Here is a 21,766-nt window from a genome sequence, read left to right on the forward strand (position 1 = left end):
CCTATTCCCATAACTTAACGAAAAATATTACACTCTGCCTGGCTAAAGACGTCTAATCGAGCAAAATATCGTGTAATCATTATCTCTCAGTTATATATTAGCGTTAAACGATATAAATATCAAAAATACTAGACACCTCGCGCCTGGAGAAAGTGCGAGTCGGCGCCTTCACCTTAATGTCAGAATGCGAAAATTGCACTAGTAGCTTTTTTCAAGCAAGTTCTGTTCGTCCGTTCTTTGTAATCGTTTGGTATCTGATTAAACTGACATACTCGCCTATGGCTTTCGTAAACGAAAATTTCATTGTGACCCCGACGTGATTTGAACACGCAACCTTCTGATCTGGAGTCAGACGCGCTACCGTTGCGCCACGGAGTCGACGCTGCTTAGGTCTTGTCATGAATAGGTTCCTCGAAAACTTACTGTACCGTTCAAACCTAAGAAATAATGACAGTAGTATCCAGGAGAGACTCGTCCCAGATGTACTTGCTCTGGCGGGGGTGTAACTCAGTGGTAGAGTGTCTGCTTCGCATGCAGAAAGTCCTGGGTTCAAATCCCAGCTCCTCCAATTTTTGTTTCTCCGTGCAGCAGTACATGAAAACTTTTGCCTATCACCATATTCTATAAAATTCAGTGTACAAGATTCTTCCTCCAAGCAAGTGGATTTCGTACAGTTCGACCTCATGGCGGCAGGACGATGACCTGCAAGACCCTTGGCTGCGATCCTCCCATTGAAATGTTGCTCCAAAGCCTTCGGTATGGCGTGCGGAGTGCATCTCAAACATGTATTTGCAACTCACCGCGACAATCGTCTTTTGTTTTTTCGAGATACTGAAAAATGAAGGGGGCACCCGGGATTGAACCGGGGACCTCTCGATCTGCAGTCGAATGCTCTACGACTGAGCTATACCCCCTTTCACGATCTTCCTATTCCCATAACTTAACGAAAAATATTACACTCTGCCTGGCTAAAGACGTCTAATCGAGCAAAATATCGTGTAATCATTATCTCTCAGTTATATATTAGCGTTAAACGATATAAATATCAAAAATACTAGACACCTCGCGCCTGGAGAAAGTGCGAGTCGGCGCCTTCACCTTAATGTCAGAATGCGAAAATTGCACTAGTAGCTTTTTTCAAGCAAGTTCTGTTCGTCCGTTCTTTGTAATCGTTTGGTATCTGATTAAACTGACATACTCGCCTATGGCTTTCGTAAACGAAAATTTCATTGTGACCCCGACATGATTTGAACACGCAACCTTCTGATCTGGAGTCAGACGCGCTACCGTTGCGCCACGGAGTCGACGCTGCTTAGGTCTTGTCATGAATAGGTTCCTCGAAAACTTACTGTACCGTTCAAACCTAAGAAATAATGACAGTAGTATCCAGGAGAGACTCGTCCCAGATGTACTTGCTCTGGCGGGGGTGTAACTCAGTGGTAGAGTGTCTGCTTCGCATGCAGAAAGTCCTGGGTTCAAATCCCAGCTCCTCCAATTTTTGTTTCTCCGTGCAGCAGTACATGAAAACTTTTGCCTATCACCATATTCTATAAAATTCAGTGTACAAGATTCTTCCCCCAAGCAAGTGGATTTCGTACAGTTCGACCTCATGGCGGCAGGACGATGACCTGCAAGACCCTTGGCTGCGATCCTCCCATTGAAATGTTGCTCCAAAGCCTTCGGTATGGCGTGCGGAGTGCATCTCAAACATGTATTTGCAACTCACCGCGACAATCGTCTTTTGTTTTTTCGAGATACTGAAAAATGAAGGGGGCACCCGGGATTGAACCGGGGACCTCTCGATCTGCAGTCGAATGCTCTACGACTGAGCTATACCCCCTTTCACGATCTTCCTATTCCCATAACTTAACGAAAAATATTACACTCTGCCTGGCTAAAGACGTCTAATCGAGCAAAATATCGTGTAATCATTATCTCTCAGTTATATATTAGCGTTAAACGATATAAATATCAAAAATACTAGACACCTCGCGCCTGGAGAAAGTGCGAGTCGGCGCCTTCACCTTAATGTCAGAATGCGAAAATTGCACTAGTAGCTTTTTTCAAGCAAGTTCTGTTCGTCCGTTCTTTGTAATCGTTTGGTATCTGATTAAACTGACATACTCGCCTATGGCTTTCGTAAACGAAAATTTCATTGTGACCCCGACGTGATTTGAACACGCAACCTTCTGATCTGGAGTCAGACGCGCTACCGTTGCGCCACGGAGTCGACGCTGCTTAGGTCTTGTCATGAATAGGTTCCTCGAAAACTTACTGTACCGTTCAAACCTAAGAAATAATGACAGTAGTATCCAGGAGAGACTCGTCCCAGATGTACTTGCTCTGGCGGGGGTGTAACTCAGTGGTAGAGTGTCTGCTTCGCATGCAGGAAGTCCTGGGTTCAAATCCCAGCTCCTCCAATTTTTGTTTCTCCGTGCAGCAGTACATGAAAACTTTTGCCTATCACCATATTCTATAAAATTCAGTGTACAAGATTCTTCCCCCAAGCAAGTGGATTTCGTACAGTTCGACCTCATGGCGGCAGGACGATGACCTGCAAGACCCTTGGCTGCGATCCTCCCATTGAAATGTTGCTCCAAAGCCTTCGGTATGGCGTGCGGAGTGCATCTCAAACATGTATTTGCAACTCACCGCGACAATCGTCTTTTGTTTTTTCGAGATACTGAAAAATGAAGGGGGCACCCGGGATTGAACCGGGGACCTCTCGATCTGCAGTCGAATGCTCTACGACTGAGCTATACCCCCTTTCACGATCTTCCTATTCCCATAACTTAACGAAAAATATTACACTCTGCCTGGCTAAAGACGTCTAATCGAGCAAAATATCGTGTAATCATTATCTCTCAGTTATATATTAGCGTTAAACGATATAAATATCAAAAATACTAGACACCTCGCGCCTGGAGAAAGTGCGAGTCGGCGCCTTCACCTTAATGTCAGAATGCGAAAATTGCACTAGTAGCTTTTTTCAAGCAAGTTCTGTTCGTCCGTTCTTTGTAATCGTTTGGTATCTGATTAAACTGACATACTCGCCTATGGCTTTCGTAAACGAAAATTTCATTGTGACCCCGACGTGATTTGAACACGCAACCTTCTGATCTGGAGTCAGACGCGCTACCGTTGCGCCACGGAGTCGACGCTGCTTAGGTCTTGTCATGAATAGGTTCCTCGAAAACTTACTGTACCGTTCAAACCTAAGAAATAATGACAGTAGTATCCAGGAGAGACTCGTCCCAGATGTACTTGCTCTGGCGGGGGTGTAACTCAGTGGTAGAGTGTCTGCTTCGCATGCAGAAAGTCCTGGGTTCAAATCCCAGCTCCTCCAATTTTTGTTTCTCCGTGCAGCAGTACATGAAAACTTTTGCCTATCACCATATTCTATAAAATTCAGTGTACAAGATTCTTCCCCCAAGCAAGTGGATTTCGTACAGTTCGACCTCATGGCGGCAGGACGATGACCTGCAAGACCCTTGGCTGCGATCCTCCCATTGAAATGTTGCTCCAAAGCCTTCGGTATGGCGTGCGGAGTGCATCTCAAACATGTATTTGCAACTCACCGCGACAATCGTCTTTTGTTTTTTCGAGATACTGAAAAATGAAGGGGGCACCCGGGATTGAACCGGGGACCTCTCGATCTGCAGTCGAATGCTCTACGACTGAGCTATACCCCCTTTCACGATCTTCCTATTCCCATAACTTAACGAAAAATATTACACTCTGCCTGGCTAAAGACGTCTAATCGAGCAAAATATCGTGTAATCATTATCTCTCAGTTATATATTAGCGTTAAACGATATAAATATCAAAAATACTAGACACCTCGCGCCTGGAGAAAGTGCGAGCCGGCGCCTTCACCTTAATGTCAGAATGCGAAAATTGCACTAGTAGCTTTTTTCAAGCAAGTTCTGTTCGTCCGTTCTTTGTAATCGTTTGGTATCTGATTAAACTGACATACTCGCCTATGGCTTTCGTAAACGAAAATTTCATTGTGACCCCGACGTGATTTGAACACGCAACCTTCTGATCTGGAGTCAGACGCGCTACCGTTGCGCCACGGAGTCGACGCTGCTTAGGTCTTGTCATGAATAGGTTCCTCGAAAACTTACTGTACCGTTCAAACCTAAGAAATAATGACAGTAGTATCCAGGAGAGACTCGTCCCAGATGTACTTGCTCTGGCGGGGGTGTAACTCAGTGGTAGAGTGTCTGCTTCGCATGCAGAAAGTCCTGGGTTCAAATCCCAGCTCCTCCAATTTTTGTTTCTCCGTGCAGCAGTACATGAAAACTTTTGCCTATCACCATATTCTATAAAATTCAGTGTACAAGATTCTTCCCCCAAGCAAGTGGATTTCGTACAGTTCGACCTCATGGCGGCAGGACGATGACCTGCAAGACCCTTGGCTGCGATCCTCCCATTGAAATGTTGCTCCAAAGCCTTCGGTATGGCGTGCGGAGTGCATCTCAAACATGTATTTGCAACTCACCGCGACAATCGTCTTTTGTTTTTTCGAGATACTGAAAAATGAAGGGGGCACCCGGGATTGAACCGGGGACCTCTCGATCTGCGGTCGAATGCTCTACGACTGAGCTATACCCCCTTTCACCATCTTCCTATTCCCATAACTTAACGAAAAATATTGCACTCTGCCTGGCTAAAGACGTCTAATCGAGCAAAATATCGTGTAATCATTATCTCTCAGTTATATATTAGCGTTAAACGATATAAATATCAAAAATACTAGACACCTCGCGCCTGGAGAAAGTGCGAGTCGGCGCCTTCACCTTAATGTCAGAATGCGAAAATTGCACTAGTAGCTTTTTTCAAGCAAGTTCTGTTCGTCCGTTCTTTGTAATCGTTTGGTATCTGATTAAACTGACATACTCGCCTATGGCTTTCGTAAACGAAAATTTCATTGTGACCCCGACGTGATTTGAACACGCAACCTTCTGATCTGGAGTCAGACGCGCTACCGTTGCGCCACGGAGTCGACGCTGCTTAGGTCTTGTCATGAATAGGTTCCTCGAAAACTTACTGTACCGTTCAAACCTAAGAAATAATGACAGTAGTATCCAGGAGAGACTCGTCCCAGATGTACTTGCTCTGGCGGGGGTGTAACTCAGTGGTAGAGTGTCTGCTTCGCATGCAGAAAGTCCTGGGTTCAAATCCCAGCTCCTCCAATTTTTGTTTCTCCGTGCAGCAGTACATGAAAACTTTTGCCTATCACCATATTCTATAAAATTCAGTGTACAAGATTCTTCCCCCAAGCAAGTGGATTTCGTACAGTTCGACCTCATGGCGGCAGGACGATGACCTGCAAGACCCTTGGCTGCGATCCTCCCATTGAAATGTTGCTCCAAAGCCTTCGGTATGGCGTGCGGAGTGCATCTCAAACATGTATTTGCAACTCACCGCGACAATCGTCTTTTGTTTTTTCGAGATACTGAAAAATGAAGGGGGCATCCGGGATTGAACCGGGGACCTCTCGATCTGCAGTCGAATGCTCTACGACTGAGCTATACCCCCTTTCACGATCTTCCTATTCCCATAACTTAACGAAAAATATTACACTCTGCCTGGCTAAAGACGTCTAATCGAGCAAAATATCGTGTAATCATTATCTCTCAGTTATATATTAGCGTTAAACGATATAAATATCAAAAATACTAGACACCTCGCGCCTGGAGAAAGTGCGAGTCGGCGCCTTCACCTTAATGTCAGAATGCGAAAATTGCACTAGTAGCTTTTTTCAAGCAAGTTCTGTTCGTCCGTTCTTTGTAATCGTTTGGTATCTGATTAAACTGACATACTCGCCTATGGCTTTCGTAAACGAAAATTTCATTGTGACCCCGACGTGATTTGAACACGCAACCTTCTGATCTGGAGTCAGACGCGCTACCGTTGCGCCACGGAGTCGACGCTGCTTAGGTCTTGTCATGAATAGGTTCCTCGAAAACTTACTGTACCGTTCAAACCTAAGAAATAATGACAGTAGTATCCAGGAGAGACTCGTCCCAGATGTACTTGCTCTGGCGGGGGTGTAACTCAGTGGTAGAGTGTCTGCTTCGCATGCAGAAAGTCCTTGGTTCAAATCCCAGCTCCTCCAATTTTTGTTTCTCCGTGCAGCAGTACATGAAAACTTTTGCCTATCACCATATTCTATAAAATTCAGTGTACAAGATTCTTCCCCCAAGCAAGTGGATTTCGTACAGTTCGACCTCATGGCGGCAGGACGATGACCTGCAAGACCCTTGGCTGCGATCCTCCCATTGAAATGTTGCTCCAAAGCCTTCGGTATGGCGTGCGGAGTGCATCTCAAACATGTATTTGCAACTCACCGCGACAATCGTCTTTTGTTTTTTCGAGATACTGAAAAATGAAGGGGGCACCCGGGATTGAACCGGGGACCTCTCGATCTGCAGTCGAATGCTCTACGACTGAGCTATTCCCATAACTTAACGAAAAATATTACACTCTGCCTGGCTAAAGACGTCTAATCGAGCAAAATATCGTGTAATCATTATCTCTCAGTTATATATTAGCGTTAAACGATATAAATATCAAAAATACTAGACACCTCGCGCCTGGAGAAAGTGCGAGCCGGCGCCTTCACCTTAATGTCAGAATGCGAAAATTGCACTAGTAGCTTTTTTCAAGCAAGTTCTGTTCGTCCGTTCTTTGTAATCGTTTGGTATCTGATTAAACTGACATACTCGCCTATGGCTTTCGTAAACGAAAATTTCATTGTGACCCCGACGTGATTTGAACACGCAACCTTCTGATCTGGAGTCAGACGCGCTACCGTTGCGCCACGGAGTCGACGCTGCTTAGGTCTTGTCATGAATAGGTTCCTCGAAAACTTACTGTACCGTTCAAACCTAAGAAATAATGACAGTAGTATCCAGGAGAGACTCGTCCCAGATGTACTTGCTCTGGCGGGGGTGTAACTCAGTGGTAGAGTGTCTGCTTCGCATGCAGAAAGTCCTGGGTTCAAATCCCAGCTCCTCCAATTTTTGTTTCTCCGTGCAGCAGTACATGAAAACTTTTGCCTATCACCATATTCTATAAAATTCAGTGTACAAGATTCTTCCCCCAAGCAAGTGGATTTCGTACAGTTCGACCTCATGGCGGCAGGACGATGACCTGCAAGACCCTTGGCTGCGATCCTCCCATTGAAATGTTGCTCCAAAGCCTTCGGTATGGCGTGCGGAGTGCATCTCAAACATGTATTTGCAACTCACCGCGACAATCGTCTTTTGTTTTTTCGAGATACTGAAAAATGAAGGGGGCACCCGGGATTGAACCGGGGACCTCTCGATCTGCAGTCGAATGCTCTACGACTGAGCTATACCCCCTTTCACGATCTTCCTATTCCCATAACTTAACGAAAAATATTACACTCTGCCTGGCTAAAGACGTCTAATCGAGCAAAATATCGTGTAATCATTATCTCTCAGTTATATATTAGCGTTAAACGATATAAATATCAAAAATACTAGACACCTCGCGCCTGGAGAAAGTGCGAGTCGGCGCCTTCACCTTAATGTCAGAATGCGAAAATTGCACTAGTAGCTTTTTTCAAGCAAGTTCTGTTCGTCCGTTCTTTGTAATCGTTTGGTATCTGATTAAACTGACATACTCGCCTATGGCTTTCGTAAACGAAAATTTCATTGTGACCCCGACGTGATTTGAACACGCAACCTTCTGATCTGGAGTCAGACGCGCTACCGTTGCGCCACGGAGTCGACGCTGCTTAGGTCTTGTCATGAATAGGTTCCTCGAAAACTTACTGTACCGTTCAAACCTAAGAAATAATGACAGTAGTATCCAGGAGAGACTCGTCCCAGATGTACTTGCTCTGGCGGGGGTGTAACTCAGTGGTAGAGTGTCTGCTTCGCATGCAGAAAGTCCTGGGTTCAAATCCCAGCTCCTCCAATTTTTGTTTCTCCGTGCAGCAGTACATGAAAACTTTTGCCTATCACCATATTCTATAAAATTCAGTGTACAAGATTCTTCCCCCAAGCAAGTGGATTTCGTACAGTTCGACCTCATGGCGGCAGGACGATGACCTGCAAGACCCTTGGCTGCGATCCTCCCATTGAAATGTTGCTCCAAAGCCTTCGGTATGGCGTGCGGAGTGCATCTCAAACATGTATTTGCAACTCACCGCGACAATCGTCTTTTGTTTTTTCGAGATACTGAAAAATGAAGGGGGCACCCGGGATTGAACCGGGGACCTCTCGATCTGCAGTCGAATGCTCTACGACTGAGCTATACCCCCTTTCACGATCTTCCTATTCCCATAACTTAACGAAAAATATTACACTCTGCCTGGCTAAAGACGTCTAATCGAGCAAAATATCGTGTAATCATTATCTCTCAGTTATATATTAGCGTTAAACGATATAAATATCAAAAATACTAGACACCTCGCGCCTGGAGAAAGTGCGAGTCGGCGCCTTCACCTTAATGTCAGAATGCGAAAATTGCACTAGTAGCTTTTTTCAAGCAAGTTCTGTTCGTCCGTTCTTTGTAATCGTTTGGTATCTGATTAAACTGACATACTCGCCTATGGCTTTCGTAAACGAAAATTTCATTGTGACCCCGACGTGATTTGAACACGCAACCTTCTGATCTGGAGTCAGACGCGCTACCGTTGCGCCACGGAGTCGACGCTGCTTAGGTCTTGTCATGAATAGGTTCCTCGAAAACTTACTGTACCGTTCAAACCTAAGAAATAATGACAGTAGTATCCAGGAGAGACTCGTCCCAGATGTACTTGCTCTGGCGGGGGTGTAACTCAGTGGTAGAGTGTCTGCTTCGCATGCAGAAAGTCCTGGGTTCAAATCCCAGCTCCTCCAATTTTTGTTTCTCCGTGCAGCAGTACATGAAAACTTTTGCCTATCACCATATTCTATAAAATTCAGTGTACAAGATTCTTCCCCCAAGCAAGTGGATTTCGTACAGTTCGACCTCATGGCGGCAGGACGATGACCTGCAAGACCCTTGGCTGCGATCCTCCCATTGAAATGTTGCTCCAAAGCCTTCGGTATGGCGTGCGGAGTGCATCTCAAACATGTATTTGCAACTCACCGCGACAATCGTCTTTTGTTTTTTCGAGATACTGAAAAATGAAGGGGGCACCCGGGATTGAACCGGGGACCTCTCGATCTGCAGTCGAATGCTCTACGACTGAGCTATACCCCCTTTCACGATATTCCTATTCCCATAACTTAACGAAAAATATTACACTCTGCCTGGCTAAAGACGTCTAATCGAGCAAAATATCGTGTAATCATTATCTCTCAGTTATATATTAGCGTTAAACGATATAAATATCAAAAATACTAGACACCTCGCGCCTGGAGAAAGTGCGAGTCGGCGCCTTCACCTTAATGTCAGAATGCGAAAATTGCACTAGTAGCTTTTTTCAAGCAAGTTCTGTTCGTCCGTTCTTTGTAATCGTTTGGTATCTGATTAAACTGACATACTCGCCTATGGCTTTCGTAAACGAAAATTTCATTGTGACCCCGACGTGATTTGAACACGCAACCTTCTGATCTGGAGTCAGACGCGCTACCGTTGCGCCACGGAGTCGACGCTGCTTAGGTCTTGTCATGAATAGGTTCCTCGAAAACTTACTGTACCGTTCAAACCTAAGAAATAATGACAGTAGTATCCAGGAGAGACTCGTCCCAGATGTACTTGCTCTGGCGGGGGTGTAACTCAGTGGTAGAGTGTCTGCTTCGCATGCAGAAAGTCCTGGGTTCAAATCCCAGCTCCTCCAATTTTTGTTTCTCCGTGCAGCAGTACATGAAAACTTTTGCCTATCACCATATTCTATAAAATTCAGTGTACAAGATTCTTCCCCCAAGCAAGTGGATTTCGTACAGTTCGACCTCATGGCGGCAGGACGATGACCTGCAAGACCCTTGGCTGCGATCCTCCCATTGAAATGTTGCTCCAAAGCCTTCGGTATGGCGTGCGGAGTGCATCTCAAACATGTATTTGCAACTCACCGCGACAATCGTCTTTTGTTTTTTCGAGATACTGAAAAATGAAGGGGGCACCCGGGATTGAACCGGGGACCTCTCGATCTGCAGTCGAATGCTCTACGACTGAGCTATACCCCCTTTCACGATCTTCCTATTCCCATAACTTAACGAAAAATATTACACTCTGCCTGGCTAAAGACGTCTAATCGAGCAAAATATCGTGTAATCATTATCTCTCAGTTATATATTAGCGTTAAACGATATAAATATCAAAAATACTAGACACCTCGCGCCTGGAGAAAGTGCGAGTCGGCGCCTTCACCTTAATGTCAGAATGCGAAAATTGCACTAGTAGCTTTTTTCAAGCAAGTTCTGTTCGTCCGTTCTTTGTAATCGTTTGGTATCTGATTAAACTGACATACTCGCCTATGGCTTTCGTAAACGAAAATTTCATTGTGACCCCGACGTGATTTGAACACGCAACCTTCTGATCTGGAGTCAGACGCGCTACCGTTGCGCCACGGAGTCGACGCTGCTTAGGTCTTGTCATGAATAGGTTCCTCGAAAACTTACTGTACCGTTCAAACCTAAGAAATAATGACAGTAGTATCCAGGAGAGACTCGTCCCAGATGTACTTGCTCTGGCGGGGGTGTAACTCAGTGGTAGAGTGTCTGCTTCGCATGCAGAAAGTCCTGGGTTCAAATCCCAGCTCCTCCAAATTTTGTTTCTCCGTGCAGCAGTACATGAAAACTTTTGCCTATCACCATATTCTATAAAATTCAGTGTACAAGATTCTTCCCCCAAGCAAGTGGATTTCGTACAGTTCGACCTCATGGCGGCAGGACGATGACCTGCAAGACCCTTGGCTGCGATCCTCCCATTGAAATGTTGCTCCAAAGCCGTCGGTATGGCGTGCGGAGTGCATCTCAAACATGTATTTGCAACTCACCGCGACAATCGTCTTTTGTTTTTTCGAGATACTGAAAAATGAAGGGGGCAACCGGGATTGAACCGGGGACCTCTCGATCTGCAGTCGAATGCTCTACGACTGAGCTATACCCCCTTTCACGATCTTCCTATTCCCATAACTTAACGAAAAATATTACACTCTGCCTGGCTAAAGACGTCTAATCGAGCAAAATATCGTGTAATCATTATCTCTCAGTTATATATTAGCGTTAAACGATATAAATATCAAAAATACTAGACACCTCGCGCCTGGAGAAAGTGCGAGTCGGCGCCTTCACCTTAATGTCAGAATGCGAAAATTGCACTAGTAGCTTTTTTCAAGCAAGTTCTGTTCGTCCGTTCTTTGTAATCGTTTGGTATCTGATTAAACTGACATACTCGCCTATGGCTTTCGTAAACGAAAATTTCATTGTGACCCCGACGTGATTTGAACACGCAACCTTCTGATCTGGAGTCAGACGCGCTACCGTTGCGCCACGGAGTCGACGCTGCTTAGGTCTTGTCATGAATAGGTTCCTCGAAAACTTACTGTACCGTTCAAACCTAAGAAATAATGACAGTAGTATCCAGGAGAGACTCGTCCCAGATGTACTTGCTCTGGCGGGGGTGTAACTCAGTGGTAGAGTGTCTGCTTCGCATGCAGAAAGTCCTGGGTTCAAATCCCAGCTCCTCCAATTTTTGTTTCTCCGTGCAGCAGTACATGAAAACTTTTGCCTATCACCATATTCTATAAAATTCAGTGTACAAGATTCTTCCCCCAAGCAAGTGGATTTCGTACAGTTCGACCTCATGGCGGCAGGACGATGACCTGCAAGACCCTTGGCTGCGATCCTCCCATTGAAATGTTGCTCCAAAGCCTTCGGTATGGCGTGCGGAGTGCATCTCAAACATGTATTTGCAACTCACCGCGACAATCGTCTTTTGTTTTTTCGAGATACTGAAAAATGAAGGGGGCACCCGGGATTGAACCGGGGACCTCTCGATCTGCAGTCGAATGCTCTACGACTGAGCTATACCCCCTTTCACGATCTTCCTATTCCCATAACTTAACGAAAAATATTACACTCTGCCTGGCTAAAGACGTCTAATCGAGCAAAATATCGTGTAATCATTATCTCTCAGTTATATATTAGCGTTAAACGATATAAATATCAAAAATACTAGACACCTCGCGCCTGGAGAAAGTGCGAGTCGGCGCCTTCACCTTAATGTCAGAATGCGAAAATTGCACTAGTAGCTTTTTTCAAGCAAGTTCTGTTCGTCCGTTCTTTGTAATCGTTTGGTATCTGATTAAACTGACATACTCGCCTATGGCTTTCGTAAACGAAAATTTCATTGTGACCCCGACGTGATTTGAACACGCAACCTTCTGATCTGGAGTCAGACGCGCTACCGTTGCGCCACGGAGTCGACGCTGCTTAGGTCTTGTCATGAATAGGTTCCTCGAAAACTTACTGTACCGTTCAAACCTAAGAAATAATGACAGTAGTATCCAGGAGAGACTCGTCCCAGATGTACTTGCTCTGGCGGGGGTGTAACTCAGTGGTAGAGTGTCTGCTTCGCATGCAGAAAGTCCTGGGTTCAAATCCCAGCTCCTCCAATTTTTGTTTCTCCGTGCAGCAGTACATGAAAACTTTTGCCTATCACCATATTCTATAAAATTCAGTGTACAAGATTCTTCCCCCAAGCAAGTGGATTTCGTACAGTTCGACCTCATGGCGGCAGGACGATGACCTGCAAGACCCTTGGCTGCGATCCTCCCATTGAAATGTTGCTCCAAAGCCTTCGGTATGGCGTGCGGAGTGCATCTCAAACATGTATTTGCAACTCACCGCGACAATCGTCTTTTGTTTTTTCGAGATACTGAAAAATGAAGGGGGCACCCGGGATTGAACCGGGGACCTCTCGATCTGCAGTCGAATGCTCTACGACTGAGCTATACCCCCTTTCACGATCTTCCTATTCCCATAACTTAACGAAAAATATTACACTCTGCCTGGCTAAAGACGTCTAATCGAGCAAAATATCGTGTAATCATTATCTCTCAGTTATATATTAGCGTTAAACGATATAAATATCAAAAATACTAGACACCTCGCGCCTGGAGAAAGTGCGAGTCGGCGCCTTCACCTTAATGTCAGAATGCGAAAATTGCACTAGTAGCTTTTTTCAAGCAAGTTCTGTTCGTCCGTTCTTTGTAATCGTTTGGTATCTGATTAAACTGACATACTCGCCTATGGCTTTCGTAAACGAAAATTTCATTGTGACCCCGACGTGATTTGAACACGCAACCTTCTGATCTGGAGTCAGACGCGCTACCGTTGCGCCACGGAGTCGACGCTGCTTAGGTCTTGTCATGAATAGGTTCCTCGAAAACTTACTGTACCGTTCAAACCTAAGAAATAATGACAGTAGTATCCAGGAGAGACTCGTCCCAGATGTACTTGCTCTGTCGGGGGTGTAACTCAGTGGTAGAGTGTCTGCTTCGCATGCAGAAAGTCCTGGGTTCAAATCCCAGCTCCTCCAATTTTTGTTTCTCCGTGCAGCAGTACATGAAAACTTTTGCCTATCACCATATTCTATAAAATTCAGTGTACAAGATTCTTCCCCCAAGCAAGTGGATTTCGTACAGTTCGACCTCATGGCGGCAGGACGATGACCTGCAAGACCCTTGGCTGCGATCCTCCCATTGAAATGTTGCTCCAAAGCCGTCGGTATGGCGTGCGGAGTGCATCTCAAACATGTATTTGCAACTCACCGCGACAATCGTCTTTTGTTTTTTCGAGATACTGAAAAATGAAGGGGGCACCCGGGATTGAACCGGGGACCTCTCGATCTGCAGTCGAAGGCTCTACGACTGAGCTATACCCCCTTTCACGATCTTCCTATTCCCATAACTTAACGAAAAATATTACACTCTGCCTGGCTAAAGACGTCTAATCGAGCAAAATATCGTGTAATCATTATCTCTCAGTTATATATTAGCGTTAAACGATATAAATATCAAAAATACTAGACACCTCGCGCCTGGAGAAAGTGCGAGTCGGCGCCTTCACCTTAATGTCAGAATGCGAAAATTGCACTAGTAGCTTTTTTCAAGCATGTTCTGTTCGTCCGTTCTTTGTAATCGTTTGGTATCTGATTAAACTGACATACTCGCCTATGGCTTTCGTAAACGAAAATTTCATTGTGACCCCGACGTGATTTGAACACGCAACCTTCTGATCTGGAGTCAGACGCGCTACCGTTGCGCCACGGAGTCGACGCTGCTTAGGTCTTGTCATGAATAGGTTCCTCGAAAACTTACTGTACCGTTCAAACCTAAGAAATAATGACAGTAGTATCCAGGAGAGACTCGTCCCAGATGCACTTGCTCTGGCGGGGGTGTAACTCAGTGGTAGAGTGTCTGCTTCGCATGCAGAAAGTCCTGGGTTCAAATCCCAGCTCCTCCAATTTTTGTTTCTCCGTGCAGCAGTACATGAAAACTTTTGCCTATCACCATATTCTATAAAATTCAGTGTACAAGATTCTTCCCCCAAGCAAGTGGATTTCGTACAGTTCGACCTCATGGCGGCAGGACGATGACCTGCAAGACCCTTGGCTGCGATCCTCCCATTGAAATGTTGCTCCAAAGCCTTCGGTATGGCGTGCGGAGTGCATCTCAAACATGTATTTGCAACTCACCGCGACAATCGTCTTTTGTTTTTTCGAGATACTGAAAAATGAAGGGGGCACCCGGGATTGAACCGGGGACCTCTCGATCTGCAGTCGAATGCTCTACGACTGAGCTATACCCCCTTTCACGATCTTCCTATTCCCATAACTTAACGAAAAATATTACACTCTGCCTGGCTAAAGACGTCTAATCGAGCAAAATATCGTGTAATCATTATCTCTCAGTTATATATTAGCGTTAAACGATATAAATATCAAAAATACTAGACACCTCGCGCCTGGAGAAAGTGCGAGTCGGCGCCTTCACCTTAATGTCAGAATGCGAAAATTGCACTAGTAGCTTTTTTCAAGCAAGTTCTGTTCGTCCGTTCTTTGTAATCGTTTGGTATCTGATTAAACTGACATACTCGCCTATGGCTTTCGTAAACGAAAATTTCATTGTGACCCCGACGCGATTTGAACACGCAACCTTCTGATCTGGAGTCAGACGCGCTACCGTTGCGCCACGGAGTCGACGCTGCTTAGGTCTTGTCATGAATAGGTTCCTCGAAAACTTACTGTACCGTTCAAACCTAAGAAATAATGACAGTAGTATCCAGGAGAGACTCGTCCCAGATGTACTTGCTCTGGCGGGGGTGTAACTCAGTGGTAGAGTGTCTGCTTCGCATGCAGAAAGTCCTGGGTTCAAATCCCAGCTCCTCCAATTTTTGTTTCTCCGTGCAGCAGTACATGAAAACTTTTGCCTATCACCATATTCTATAAAATTCAGTGTACAAGATTCTTCCCCCAAGCAAGTGGATTTCGTACAGTTCGACCTCATGGCGGCAGGACGATGACCTGCAAGACCCTTGGCTGCGATCCTCCCATTGAAATGTTGCTCCAAAGCCTTCGGTATGGCGTGCGGAGTGCATCTCAAACATGTATTTGCAACTCACCGCGACAATCGTCTTTTGTTTTTTCGAGATACTGAAAAATGAAGGGGGCACCCGGGATTGAACCGGGGACCTCTCGATCTGCAGTCGAATGCTCTACGACTGAGCTATACCCCCTTTCACGATCTTCCTATTCCCATAACTTAACGAAAAATATTACACTCTGCCTGGCTAAAGACGTCTAATCGAGCAAAATATCGTGTAATCATTATCTCTCAGTTATATATTAGCGTTAAACGATATAAATATCAAAAATACTAGACACCTCGCGCCTGGAGAAAGTGCGAGTCGGCGCCTTCACCTTAATGTCAGAATGCGAAAATTGCACTAGTAGCTTTTTTCAAGCAAGTTCTGTTCGTCCGTTCTTTGTAATCGTTTGGTATCTGATTAAACTGACATACTCGCCTATGGCTTTCGTAAACGAAAATTTCATTGTGACCCCGACGTGATTTGAACACGCAACCTTCTGATCTGGAGTCAGACGCGCTACCGTTGCGCCACGGAGTCGACGCTGCTTAGGTCTTGTCATGAATAGGTTCCTCGAAAACTTACTGTACCGTTCAAACCTAAGAAATAATGACAGTAGTATCCAGGAGAGACTCGTCCCAGATGTACTTGCTCTGGCGGGGGTGTAACTCAGTGGTAGAGTGTCTGCTTCGCATGCAGAAAGTCCTGGGTTCAAATCCCAGCTCCTCCAATTTTTGTTTCTCCGTGCAGCAGTACATGAAAACTTTTGCCTATCACCATATTCTATAAAATTCAGTGTACAAGATTCTTCCCCCAAGCAAGTGGATTTCGTACAGTTCGACCTCATGGCGGCAGGACGATGACCTGCAAGACCCTTGGCTGCGATCCTCCCATTGAAATGTTGCTCCAAAGCCTTCGGTATGGCGTGCGGAGTGCATCTCAAACATGTATTTGCAACTCACCGCGACAATCGTCTTTTGTTTTTTCGAGATACTGAAAAATGAAGGGGGCACCCGGGATTGAACCGGGGACCTCTCGATCTGCAGTCGAATGCTCTACGACTGAGCTATACCCCCTTTCACGATCTTCCTATTCCCATAACTTAACGAAAAATATTACACTCTGCCTGGCTAAAGACGTCTAATCGAGCAAAATATCGTGTAATCATTATCTCTCAGTTATATATTAGCGTTAAACGATATAAATATCAAAAATACTAGACACCTCGCGCCTGGAGAAAGTGCGAGTCGGCGCCTTCACCTTAATGTCAGAATGCGAAAATTGCACTAGTAGCTTGTTTCTAGCAAGTTCTGTTCGTCCGTTCTTTGTAATCGTTTGGTATCTGATTAAACTGACATACTCGCCTATGGCTTTCGTAAACGAAAATTTCATTGTTACCCCGACGTGATTTGAACACGCAACCTTCTGATCTGGAGTCAGACGCGCTACCGTTGCGCCACGGAGTCGACGCTGCTTAGGTCTTGTCATGAATAGGTTCCTCGAAAACTTACTGTACCGTTCAAACCTAAGAAATAATGACAGTAGTATCCAGGAGAGACTCGTCCCAGATGTACTTGCTCTGGCGGGGGTGTAACTCAGTGGTAGAGTGTCTGCTTCGCATGCAGTAAGTCCTGGGTTCAAATCCCAGCTCCTCCAATTTTTGTTTCTCCGTGCAGCAGTACATGAAAACTTTTGCCTATCACCATATTCTATAAAATTCAGTGTACAAGATTCTTCCCCCAAGCAAGTGGATTTCGTACAGTTCGACCTCATGGCGGCAGGACGATGACCTGCAAGACCCTTGGCTGCGATCCTCCCATTGAAATGTTGCTCCAAAGCCTTCGGTATGGCGTGCGGAGTGCATCTCAAACATGTATTTGCAACTCACCGCGACAATCGTCTTTTGTTTTTTCGAGATACTGAAAAATGAAGGGGGCACCCGGGATTGAACCGGGGACCTCTCGATCTGCAGTCGAATGCTCTACGACTGAGCTATACCCCCTTTCACGATCTTCCTATTCCCATAACTTAACGAAAAATATTACACTCTGCCTGGCTAAAGACGTCTAATCGAGCAAAATATCGTGTAATCATTATCTCTCAGTTATATATTAGCGTTAAACGATATAAATATCAAAAATACTAGACACCTCGCGCCTGGAGAAAGTGCGAGTCGGCGCCTTCACCTTAATGTCAGAATGCGAAAATTGCACTAGTAGCTTTTTTCAAGCAAGTTCTGTTCGTCCGTTCTTTGTAATCGTTTGGTATCTGATTAAACTGACATACTCGCCTATGGCTTTCGTAAACGAAAATTTCATTGTGACCCCGACGTGATTTGAACACGCAACCTTCTGATCTGGAGTCAGACGCGCTACCGTTGCGCCACGGAGTCGACGCTGCTTAGGTCTTGTCATGAATAGGTTCCTCGAAAACTTACTGTACCGTTCAAACCTAAGAAATAATGACAGTAGTATCCAGGAGAGACTCGTCCCAGATGTACTTGCTCTGGCGGGGGTGTAACTCAGTGGTAGAGTGTCTGCTTCGCATGCAGAAAGTCCTGGGTTCAAATCCCAGCTCCTCCAATTTTTGTTTCTCCGTGCAGCAGTACATGAAAACTTTTGCCTATCACCATATTCTATAAAATTCAGTGTACAAGATTCTTCCCCCAAGCAAGTGGATTTCGTACAGTTCGACCTCATGGCGGCAGGACGATGACCTGCAAGACCCTTGGCTGCGATTCTCCCATTGAAATGTTGCTCCAAAGCCTTCGGTATGGCGTGCGGAGTGCATCTCAAACATGTATTTGCAACTCACCGCGACAATCGTCTTTTGTTTTTTCGAGATACTGAAAAATGAAGGAGGCACCCGGGATTGAACCGGGGACCTCTCGATCTGCAGTCGAATGCTCTACGACTGAGCTATACCCCCTTTCACGATATTCCTATTCCCATAACTTAACGAAAAATATTACACTCTGCCTGGCTAAAGACGTCTAATCGAGCAAAATATCGTGTAATCATTATCTCTCAGTTATATATTAGCGTTAAACGATATAAATATCAAAAATACTAGACACCTCGCGCCTGGAGAAAGTGCGAGTCGGCGCCTTCACCTTAATGTCAGAATGCGAAAATTGCACTAGTAGCTTTTTTCAAGCAAGTTCTGTTCGTCCGTTCTTTGTAATCGTTTGGTATCTGATTAAACTGACATACTCGCCTATGGCTTTCGTAAACGAAAATTTCATTGTGACCCCGACGTGATTTGAACACGCAACCTTCTGATCTGGAGTCAGACGCGCTACCGTTGCGCCACGGAGTCGACGCTGCTTAGGTCTTGTCATGAATAGGTTCCTCGACAACTTACTGTACCGTTCAAACCTAAGAAATAATGACAGTAGTATCCAGGAGAGACTCGTCCCAGATGTACTTGCTCTGGCGGGGGTGTAACTCAGTGGTAGAGTGTCTGCTTCGCATGCAGAAAGTCCTGGGTTCAAATCCCAGCTCCTCCAATTTTTGTTTCTCCGTGCAGCAGTACATGAAAACTTTTGCCTATCACCATATTCTATAAAATTCAGTGTACAAGATTCTTCCCCCAAGCAAGTGGATTTCGTACAGTTCGACCTCATGGCGGCAGGACGATGACCTGCAAGACCCTTGGCTGCGATCCTCCCATTGAAATGTTGCTCCAAAGCCTTCGGTATGGCGTGCGGAGTGCATCTCAAACATGTATTTGCAACTCACCGCGACAATCGTCTTTTGTTTTTTCGAGATACTGAAAAATGAAGGGGGCACCCGGGATTGAACCGGGGACCTCTCGATCTGCAGTCGAATGCTCTACGACTGAGCTATACCCCCTTTCACGATCTTCCTATTCCCGTAACTTAACGAAAAATATTACACTCTGCCTGGCTAAAGACGTCTAATCGAGCAAAATATCGTGTAATCATTATCTCTCAGTTATATATTAGCGTTAAACGATATAAATATCAAAAATACTAGACACCTCGCGCCTGGAGAAAGTGCGAGTCGGCGCCTTCACCTTAATGTCAGAATGCGAAAATTGCACTAGTAGCTTTTTTCAAGCAAGTTCTGTTCGTCCGTTCTTTGTAATCGTTTGGTATCTGATTAAACTGACATACTCGCCTATGGCTTTCGTAAACGAAAATTTCATTGTGACCCCGACGTGATTTGAACACGCAACCTTCTGATGTGGAGTCAGACGCGCTACCGTTGCGCCACGGAGTCGACGCTGCTTAGGTCTTGTCATGAATAGGTTCCTCGAAAACTTACTGTACCGTTCAAACCTAAGAAATAATGACAGTAGTATCCAGGAGAGACTCGTCCCAGATGTACTTGCTCTGGCGGGGGTGTAACTCAGTGGTAGAGTGTCTGCTTCGCATGCAGAAAGTCCTGGGTTCAAATCCCAGCTCCTCCAATTTTTGTTTCTCCGTGCAGCAGTACATGAAAACTTTTGCCTATCACCATATTCTATAAAATTCAGTGTACAAGATTCTTCCCCCAAGCAAGTGGATTTCGTACAGTTCGACCTCATGGCGGCAGGACGATGACCTGCAAGACCCTTGGCTGCGATCCTCCCATTGAAATGTTGCTCCAAAGCCTTCGGTATGGCGTGCGGAGTGCATCTCAAACATGTATTTGCAACTCACCGCGACAATCGTCTTTTGTTTTTTCGAGATACTGAAAAATGAAGGGGGCACCCGGGATTGAACCGGGGACCTCTCGATCTGCAGTCGAATGCTCTACGACTGAGCTATACCCCCTTTCACGATCTTCCTATTCCCATAACTTAACGAAAAATATTACACTCTGCCTGGCTAAAGACGTCTAATCGAGCAAAATATCGTGTAATCATTATCTCTCAGTTATATATTAGCGTTAAACGATATAAATATCAAAAATACTAGACACCTCGCGCCTGGAGAAAGTGCGAGTCGGCGCCTTCACCTTAATGTCAGAATGCGAAAATTGCACTAGTAGCTTTTTTCAAGCAAGTTCTGTTCGTCCGTTCTTTGTAATCGTTTGGTATCTGATTAAACTGACATACTCGCCTATGGCTTTCGTAAACGAAAATTTCATTGTGACCCCGACGTGATTTGAACACGCAACCTTCTGATCTGGAGTCAGACGCGCTACCGTTGCGCCACGGAGTCGACGCTGCTTAGGTCTTGTCATGAATAGGTTCCTCGAAAACTTACTGTACCGTTCAAACCTAAGAAATAATGACAGTAGTATCCAGGAGAGACTCGTCCCAGATGTACTTGCTCTGGCGGGGGTGTAACTCAGTGGTAGAGTGTCTGCTTCGCATGCAGAAAGTCCTGGGTTCAAATCCCAGCTCCTCCAATTTTTGTTTCTCCGTGCAGCAGTACATGAAAACTTTTGCCTATCACCATATTCTATAAAATTCAGTGTACAAGATTCTTCCCCCAAGCAAGTGGATTTCGTACAGTTCGACCTCATGGCGGCAGGACGATGACCTGCAAGACCCTTGGCTGCGATCCTCCCATTGAAATGTTGCTCCAAAGCCTTCGGTATGGCGTGCGGAGTGCATCTCAAACATGTATTTGCAACTCACCGCGACAATCGTCTTTTGTTTTTTCGAGATACTGAAAAATGAAGGGGGCACCCGGGATTGAACCGGGGACCTCTCGATCTGCAGTCGAATGCTCTACGACTGAGCTATACCCCCTTTCACGATCTTCCTATTCCCATAACTTAACGAAAAATATTACACTCTGCCTGGCTAAAGACGTCTAATCGAGCAAAATATCGTGTAATCATTATCTCTCAGTTATATATTAGCGTTAAACGATATAAATATCAAAAATACTAGACACCTCGCGCCTGGAGAAAGTGCGAGTCGGCGCCTTCACCTTAATGTCAGAATGCGAAAATTGCACTAGTAGCTTTTTTCAAGCAAGTTCTGTTCGTCCGTTCTTTGTAATCGTTTGGTATCTGATTAAACTGACATACTCGCCTATGGCTTTCGTAAACGAAAATTTCATTGTGACCCCGACGTGATTTGAACACGCAACCTTCTGATCTGGAGTCAGACGCGCTACCGTTGCGCCACGGAGTCGACGCTGCTTAGGTCTTGTCATGAATAGGTTCCTCGAAAACTTACTGTACCGTTCAAACCTAAGAAATAATGACAGTAGTATCCAGGAGAGACTCGTCCCAGATGTACTTGCT

The 21,766-nt window shown here is 45.3% G+C and overlaps 69 non-coding genes across 69 annotated transcripts; 23 read left to right on the top strand and 46 right to left on the bottom strand.

The window, feature by feature from the left end:
• Positions 1-306: 306 nt before the first annotated feature.
• Trnaw-cca (transfer RNA tryptophan (anticodon CCA)) lies at positions 307-378 on the bottom strand. Its single transcript has one exon. It is a non-coding gene; the product is annotated as a tRNA-Trp (tRNA).
• A 118-nt stretch (positions 379-496) lies between these two features.
• Trnaa-cgc (transfer RNA alanine (anticodon CGC)) lies at positions 497-568 on the top strand. The gene has a single exon. It is a non-coding gene; the product is annotated as a tRNA-Ala (tRNA).
• A 274-nt stretch (positions 569-842) lies between these two features.
• Trnac-gca (transfer RNA cysteine (anticodon GCA)) lies at positions 843-914 on the bottom strand. Its single transcript has one exon. It is a non-coding gene; the product is annotated as a tRNA-Cys (tRNA).
• Positions 915-1,232: 318 nt separating this feature from the next.
• Trnaw-cca (transfer RNA tryptophan (anticodon CCA)) lies at positions 1,233-1,304 on the bottom strand. Its single transcript has one exon. It is a non-coding gene; the product is annotated as a tRNA-Trp (tRNA).
• A 118-nt stretch (positions 1,305-1,422) lies between these two features.
• Positions 1,423-1,494, top strand: Trnaa-cgc (transfer RNA alanine (anticodon CGC)). The gene has a single exon. It is a non-coding gene; the product is annotated as a tRNA-Ala (tRNA).
• A 274-nt stretch (positions 1,495-1,768) lies between these two features.
• Positions 1,769-1,840, bottom strand: Trnac-gca (transfer RNA cysteine (anticodon GCA)). Its single transcript has one exon. It is a non-coding gene; the product is annotated as a tRNA-Cys (tRNA).
• A 318-nt stretch (positions 1,841-2,158) lies between these two features.
• Positions 2,159-2,230, bottom strand: Trnaw-cca (transfer RNA tryptophan (anticodon CCA)). Its single transcript has one exon. It is a non-coding gene; the product is annotated as a tRNA-Trp (tRNA).
• Positions 2,231-2,348: 118 nt separating this feature from the next.
• Positions 2,349-2,420, top strand: Trnaa-cgc (transfer RNA alanine (anticodon CGC)). Its single transcript has one exon. It is a non-coding gene; the product is annotated as a tRNA-Ala (tRNA).
• Positions 2,421-2,694: 274 nt separating this feature from the next.
• Positions 2,695-2,766, bottom strand: Trnac-gca (transfer RNA cysteine (anticodon GCA)). The gene has a single exon. It is a non-coding gene; the product is annotated as a tRNA-Cys (tRNA).
• A 318-nt stretch (positions 2,767-3,084) lies between these two features.
• On the bottom strand, positions 3,085-3,156 carry Trnaw-cca (transfer RNA tryptophan (anticodon CCA)). Its single transcript has one exon. It is a non-coding gene; the product is annotated as a tRNA-Trp (tRNA).
• Positions 3,157-3,274: 118 nt separating this feature from the next.
• Trnaa-cgc (transfer RNA alanine (anticodon CGC)) lies at positions 3,275-3,346 on the top strand. The gene has a single exon. It is a non-coding gene; the product is annotated as a tRNA-Ala (tRNA).
• Positions 3,347-3,620: 274 nt separating this feature from the next.
• Trnac-gca (transfer RNA cysteine (anticodon GCA)) lies at positions 3,621-3,692 on the bottom strand. Its single transcript has one exon. It is a non-coding gene; the product is annotated as a tRNA-Cys (tRNA).
• A 318-nt stretch (positions 3,693-4,010) lies between these two features.
• Trnaw-cca (transfer RNA tryptophan (anticodon CCA)) lies at positions 4,011-4,082 on the bottom strand. The gene has a single exon. It is a non-coding gene; the product is annotated as a tRNA-Trp (tRNA).
• A 118-nt stretch (positions 4,083-4,200) lies between these two features.
• On the top strand, positions 4,201-4,272 carry Trnaa-cgc (transfer RNA alanine (anticodon CGC)). The gene has a single exon. It is a non-coding gene; the product is annotated as a tRNA-Ala (tRNA).
• A 274-nt stretch (positions 4,273-4,546) lies between these two features.
• Positions 4,547-4,618, bottom strand: Trnac-gca (transfer RNA cysteine (anticodon GCA)). Its single transcript has one exon. It is a non-coding gene; the product is annotated as a tRNA-Cys (tRNA).
• A 318-nt stretch (positions 4,619-4,936) lies between these two features.
• Positions 4,937-5,008, bottom strand: Trnaw-cca (transfer RNA tryptophan (anticodon CCA)). The gene has a single exon. It is a non-coding gene; the product is annotated as a tRNA-Trp (tRNA).
• A 118-nt stretch (positions 5,009-5,126) lies between these two features.
• On the top strand, positions 5,127-5,198 carry Trnaa-cgc (transfer RNA alanine (anticodon CGC)). The gene has a single exon. It is a non-coding gene; the product is annotated as a tRNA-Ala (tRNA).
• A 274-nt stretch (positions 5,199-5,472) lies between these two features.
• Positions 5,473-5,544, bottom strand: Trnac-gca (transfer RNA cysteine (anticodon GCA)). The gene has a single exon. It is a non-coding gene; the product is annotated as a tRNA-Cys (tRNA).
• Positions 5,545-5,862: 318 nt separating this feature from the next.
• On the bottom strand, positions 5,863-5,934 carry Trnaw-cca (transfer RNA tryptophan (anticodon CCA)). Its single transcript has one exon. It is a non-coding gene; the product is annotated as a tRNA-Trp (tRNA).
• Positions 5,935-6,052: 118 nt separating this feature from the next.
• On the top strand, positions 6,053-6,124 carry Trnaa-cgc (transfer RNA alanine (anticodon CGC)). The gene has a single exon. It is a non-coding gene; the product is annotated as a tRNA-Ala (tRNA).
• A 641-nt stretch (positions 6,125-6,765) lies between these two features.
• On the bottom strand, positions 6,766-6,837 carry Trnaw-cca (transfer RNA tryptophan (anticodon CCA)). Its single transcript has one exon. It is a non-coding gene; the product is annotated as a tRNA-Trp (tRNA).
• Positions 6,838-6,955: 118 nt separating this feature from the next.
• Trnaa-cgc (transfer RNA alanine (anticodon CGC)) lies at positions 6,956-7,027 on the top strand. Its single transcript has one exon. It is a non-coding gene; the product is annotated as a tRNA-Ala (tRNA).
• Positions 7,028-7,301: 274 nt separating this feature from the next.
• Positions 7,302-7,373, bottom strand: Trnac-gca (transfer RNA cysteine (anticodon GCA)). The gene has a single exon. It is a non-coding gene; the product is annotated as a tRNA-Cys (tRNA).
• A 318-nt stretch (positions 7,374-7,691) lies between these two features.
• Trnaw-cca (transfer RNA tryptophan (anticodon CCA)) lies at positions 7,692-7,763 on the bottom strand. The gene has a single exon. It is a non-coding gene; the product is annotated as a tRNA-Trp (tRNA).
• Positions 7,764-7,881: 118 nt separating this feature from the next.
• Positions 7,882-7,953, top strand: Trnaa-cgc (transfer RNA alanine (anticodon CGC)). Its single transcript has one exon. It is a non-coding gene; the product is annotated as a tRNA-Ala (tRNA).
• Positions 7,954-8,227: 274 nt separating this feature from the next.
• Positions 8,228-8,299, bottom strand: Trnac-gca (transfer RNA cysteine (anticodon GCA)). The gene has a single exon. It is a non-coding gene; the product is annotated as a tRNA-Cys (tRNA).
• A 318-nt stretch (positions 8,300-8,617) lies between these two features.
• Positions 8,618-8,689, bottom strand: Trnaw-cca (transfer RNA tryptophan (anticodon CCA)). The gene has a single exon. It is a non-coding gene; the product is annotated as a tRNA-Trp (tRNA).
• Positions 8,690-8,807: 118 nt separating this feature from the next.
• Trnaa-cgc (transfer RNA alanine (anticodon CGC)) lies at positions 8,808-8,879 on the top strand. Its single transcript has one exon. It is a non-coding gene; the product is annotated as a tRNA-Ala (tRNA).
• A 274-nt stretch (positions 8,880-9,153) lies between these two features.
• Positions 9,154-9,225, bottom strand: Trnac-gca (transfer RNA cysteine (anticodon GCA)). Its single transcript has one exon. It is a non-coding gene; the product is annotated as a tRNA-Cys (tRNA).
• Positions 9,226-9,543: 318 nt separating this feature from the next.
• On the bottom strand, positions 9,544-9,615 carry Trnaw-cca (transfer RNA tryptophan (anticodon CCA)). The gene has a single exon. It is a non-coding gene; the product is annotated as a tRNA-Trp (tRNA).
• A 118-nt stretch (positions 9,616-9,733) lies between these two features.
• On the top strand, positions 9,734-9,805 carry Trnaa-cgc (transfer RNA alanine (anticodon CGC)). The gene has a single exon. It is a non-coding gene; the product is annotated as a tRNA-Ala (tRNA).
• A 274-nt stretch (positions 9,806-10,079) lies between these two features.
• On the bottom strand, positions 10,080-10,151 carry Trnac-gca (transfer RNA cysteine (anticodon GCA)). The gene has a single exon. It is a non-coding gene; the product is annotated as a tRNA-Cys (tRNA).
• Positions 10,152-10,469: 318 nt separating this feature from the next.
• On the bottom strand, positions 10,470-10,541 carry Trnaw-cca (transfer RNA tryptophan (anticodon CCA)). The gene has a single exon. It is a non-coding gene; the product is annotated as a tRNA-Trp (tRNA).
• A 118-nt stretch (positions 10,542-10,659) lies between these two features.
• On the top strand, positions 10,660-10,731 carry Trnaa-cgc (transfer RNA alanine (anticodon CGC)). The gene has a single exon. It is a non-coding gene; the product is annotated as a tRNA-Ala (tRNA).
• Positions 10,732-11,005: 274 nt separating this feature from the next.
• On the bottom strand, positions 11,006-11,077 carry Trnac-gca (transfer RNA cysteine (anticodon GCA)). Its single transcript has one exon. It is a non-coding gene; the product is annotated as a tRNA-Cys (tRNA).
• Positions 11,078-11,395: 318 nt separating this feature from the next.
• On the bottom strand, positions 11,396-11,467 carry Trnaw-cca (transfer RNA tryptophan (anticodon CCA)). The gene has a single exon. It is a non-coding gene; the product is annotated as a tRNA-Trp (tRNA).
• A 118-nt stretch (positions 11,468-11,585) lies between these two features.
• Trnaa-cgc (transfer RNA alanine (anticodon CGC)) lies at positions 11,586-11,657 on the top strand. The gene has a single exon. It is a non-coding gene; the product is annotated as a tRNA-Ala (tRNA).
• A 274-nt stretch (positions 11,658-11,931) lies between these two features.
• On the bottom strand, positions 11,932-12,003 carry Trnac-gca (transfer RNA cysteine (anticodon GCA)). Its single transcript has one exon. It is a non-coding gene; the product is annotated as a tRNA-Cys (tRNA).
• A 318-nt stretch (positions 12,004-12,321) lies between these two features.
• Trnaw-cca (transfer RNA tryptophan (anticodon CCA)) lies at positions 12,322-12,393 on the bottom strand. The gene has a single exon. It is a non-coding gene; the product is annotated as a tRNA-Trp (tRNA).
• A 118-nt stretch (positions 12,394-12,511) lies between these two features.
• Trnaa-cgc (transfer RNA alanine (anticodon CGC)) lies at positions 12,512-12,583 on the top strand. Its single transcript has one exon. It is a non-coding gene; the product is annotated as a tRNA-Ala (tRNA).
• A 274-nt stretch (positions 12,584-12,857) lies between these two features.
• On the bottom strand, positions 12,858-12,929 carry Trnac-gca (transfer RNA cysteine (anticodon GCA)). The gene has a single exon. It is a non-coding gene; the product is annotated as a tRNA-Cys (tRNA).
• Positions 12,930-13,247: 318 nt separating this feature from the next.
• On the bottom strand, positions 13,248-13,319 carry Trnaw-cca (transfer RNA tryptophan (anticodon CCA)). The gene has a single exon. It is a non-coding gene; the product is annotated as a tRNA-Trp (tRNA).
• A 118-nt stretch (positions 13,320-13,437) lies between these two features.
• Positions 13,438-13,509, top strand: Trnaa-cgc (transfer RNA alanine (anticodon CGC)). Its single transcript has one exon. It is a non-coding gene; the product is annotated as a tRNA-Ala (tRNA).
• Positions 13,510-13,783: 274 nt separating this feature from the next.
• On the bottom strand, positions 13,784-13,855 carry Trnac-gca (transfer RNA cysteine (anticodon GCA)). Its single transcript has one exon. It is a non-coding gene; the product is annotated as a tRNA-Cys (tRNA).
• Positions 13,856-14,173: 318 nt separating this feature from the next.
• Trnaw-cca (transfer RNA tryptophan (anticodon CCA)) lies at positions 14,174-14,245 on the bottom strand. Its single transcript has one exon. It is a non-coding gene; the product is annotated as a tRNA-Trp (tRNA).
• A 118-nt stretch (positions 14,246-14,363) lies between these two features.
• Trnaa-cgc (transfer RNA alanine (anticodon CGC)) lies at positions 14,364-14,435 on the top strand. The gene has a single exon. It is a non-coding gene; the product is annotated as a tRNA-Ala (tRNA).
• A 274-nt stretch (positions 14,436-14,709) lies between these two features.
• Trnac-gca (transfer RNA cysteine (anticodon GCA)) lies at positions 14,710-14,781 on the bottom strand. Its single transcript has one exon. It is a non-coding gene; the product is annotated as a tRNA-Cys (tRNA).
• A 318-nt stretch (positions 14,782-15,099) lies between these two features.
• On the bottom strand, positions 15,100-15,171 carry Trnaw-cca (transfer RNA tryptophan (anticodon CCA)). The gene has a single exon. It is a non-coding gene; the product is annotated as a tRNA-Trp (tRNA).
• Positions 15,172-15,289: 118 nt separating this feature from the next.
• On the top strand, positions 15,290-15,361 carry Trnaa-cgc (transfer RNA alanine (anticodon CGC)). Its single transcript has one exon. It is a non-coding gene; the product is annotated as a tRNA-Ala (tRNA).
• Positions 15,362-15,635: 274 nt separating this feature from the next.
• Positions 15,636-15,707, bottom strand: Trnac-gca (transfer RNA cysteine (anticodon GCA)). Its single transcript has one exon. It is a non-coding gene; the product is annotated as a tRNA-Cys (tRNA).
• Positions 15,708-16,025: 318 nt separating this feature from the next.
• Positions 16,026-16,097, bottom strand: Trnaw-cca (transfer RNA tryptophan (anticodon CCA)). The gene has a single exon. It is a non-coding gene; the product is annotated as a tRNA-Trp (tRNA).
• Positions 16,098-16,215: 118 nt separating this feature from the next.
• On the top strand, positions 16,216-16,287 carry Trnaa-cgc (transfer RNA alanine (anticodon CGC)). The gene has a single exon. It is a non-coding gene; the product is annotated as a tRNA-Ala (tRNA).
• A 274-nt stretch (positions 16,288-16,561) lies between these two features.
• Trnac-gca (transfer RNA cysteine (anticodon GCA)) lies at positions 16,562-16,633 on the bottom strand. Its single transcript has one exon. It is a non-coding gene; the product is annotated as a tRNA-Cys (tRNA).
• Positions 16,634-16,949: 316 nt separating this feature from the next.
• On the bottom strand, positions 16,950-17,023 carry Trnaw-cca (transfer RNA tryptophan (anticodon CCA)). The gene has a single exon. It is a non-coding gene; the product is annotated as a tRNA-Trp (tRNA).
• Positions 17,024-17,141: 118 nt separating this feature from the next.
• Positions 17,142-17,213, top strand: Trnaa-cgc (transfer RNA alanine (anticodon CGC)). The gene has a single exon. It is a non-coding gene; the product is annotated as a tRNA-Ala (tRNA).
• Positions 17,214-17,487: 274 nt separating this feature from the next.
• Positions 17,488-17,559, bottom strand: Trnac-gca (transfer RNA cysteine (anticodon GCA)). The gene has a single exon. It is a non-coding gene; the product is annotated as a tRNA-Cys (tRNA).
• A 318-nt stretch (positions 17,560-17,877) lies between these two features.
• On the bottom strand, positions 17,878-17,949 carry Trnaw-cca (transfer RNA tryptophan (anticodon CCA)). The gene has a single exon. It is a non-coding gene; the product is annotated as a tRNA-Trp (tRNA).
• Positions 17,950-18,067: 118 nt separating this feature from the next.
• Positions 18,068-18,139, top strand: Trnaa-cgc (transfer RNA alanine (anticodon CGC)). Its single transcript has one exon. It is a non-coding gene; the product is annotated as a tRNA-Ala (tRNA).
• Positions 18,140-18,413: 274 nt separating this feature from the next.
• Positions 18,414-18,485, bottom strand: Trnac-gca (transfer RNA cysteine (anticodon GCA)). The gene has a single exon. It is a non-coding gene; the product is annotated as a tRNA-Cys (tRNA).
• Positions 18,486-18,803: 318 nt separating this feature from the next.
• Positions 18,804-18,875, bottom strand: Trnaw-cca (transfer RNA tryptophan (anticodon CCA)). The gene has a single exon. It is a non-coding gene; the product is annotated as a tRNA-Trp (tRNA).
• A 118-nt stretch (positions 18,876-18,993) lies between these two features.
• Trnaa-cgc (transfer RNA alanine (anticodon CGC)) lies at positions 18,994-19,065 on the top strand. Its single transcript has one exon. It is a non-coding gene; the product is annotated as a tRNA-Ala (tRNA).
• Positions 19,066-19,339: 274 nt separating this feature from the next.
• On the bottom strand, positions 19,340-19,411 carry Trnac-gca (transfer RNA cysteine (anticodon GCA)). Its single transcript has one exon. It is a non-coding gene; the product is annotated as a tRNA-Cys (tRNA).
• A 318-nt stretch (positions 19,412-19,729) lies between these two features.
• On the bottom strand, positions 19,730-19,801 carry Trnaw-cca (transfer RNA tryptophan (anticodon CCA)). The gene has a single exon. It is a non-coding gene; the product is annotated as a tRNA-Trp (tRNA).
• Positions 19,802-19,919: 118 nt separating this feature from the next.
• Trnaa-cgc (transfer RNA alanine (anticodon CGC)) lies at positions 19,920-19,991 on the top strand. Its single transcript has one exon. It is a non-coding gene; the product is annotated as a tRNA-Ala (tRNA).
• A 274-nt stretch (positions 19,992-20,265) lies between these two features.
• Positions 20,266-20,337, bottom strand: Trnac-gca (transfer RNA cysteine (anticodon GCA)). The gene has a single exon. It is a non-coding gene; the product is annotated as a tRNA-Cys (tRNA).
• Positions 20,338-20,655: 318 nt separating this feature from the next.
• Trnaw-cca (transfer RNA tryptophan (anticodon CCA)) lies at positions 20,656-20,727 on the bottom strand. Its single transcript has one exon. It is a non-coding gene; the product is annotated as a tRNA-Trp (tRNA).
• A 118-nt stretch (positions 20,728-20,845) lies between these two features.
• Positions 20,846-20,917, top strand: Trnaa-cgc (transfer RNA alanine (anticodon CGC)). The gene has a single exon. It is a non-coding gene; the product is annotated as a tRNA-Ala (tRNA).
• Positions 20,918-21,191: 274 nt separating this feature from the next.
• On the bottom strand, positions 21,192-21,263 carry Trnac-gca (transfer RNA cysteine (anticodon GCA)). The gene has a single exon. It is a non-coding gene; the product is annotated as a tRNA-Cys (tRNA).
• A 318-nt stretch (positions 21,264-21,581) lies between these two features.
• On the bottom strand, positions 21,582-21,653 carry Trnaw-cca (transfer RNA tryptophan (anticodon CCA)). Its single transcript has one exon. It is a non-coding gene; the product is annotated as a tRNA-Trp (tRNA).
• Between the last annotated feature and the right edge of the window lie 113 nt (positions 21,654-21,766).

Source organism: Schistocerca cancellata, chromosome 3 (assembly GCF_023864275.1).
Source record: "Schistocerca cancellata isolate TAMUIC-IGC-003103 chromosome 3, iqSchCanc2.1, whole genome shotgun sequence".
NCBI lineage: Eukaryota > Metazoa > Arthropoda > Insecta > Orthoptera > Acrididae > Schistocerca > Schistocerca cancellata.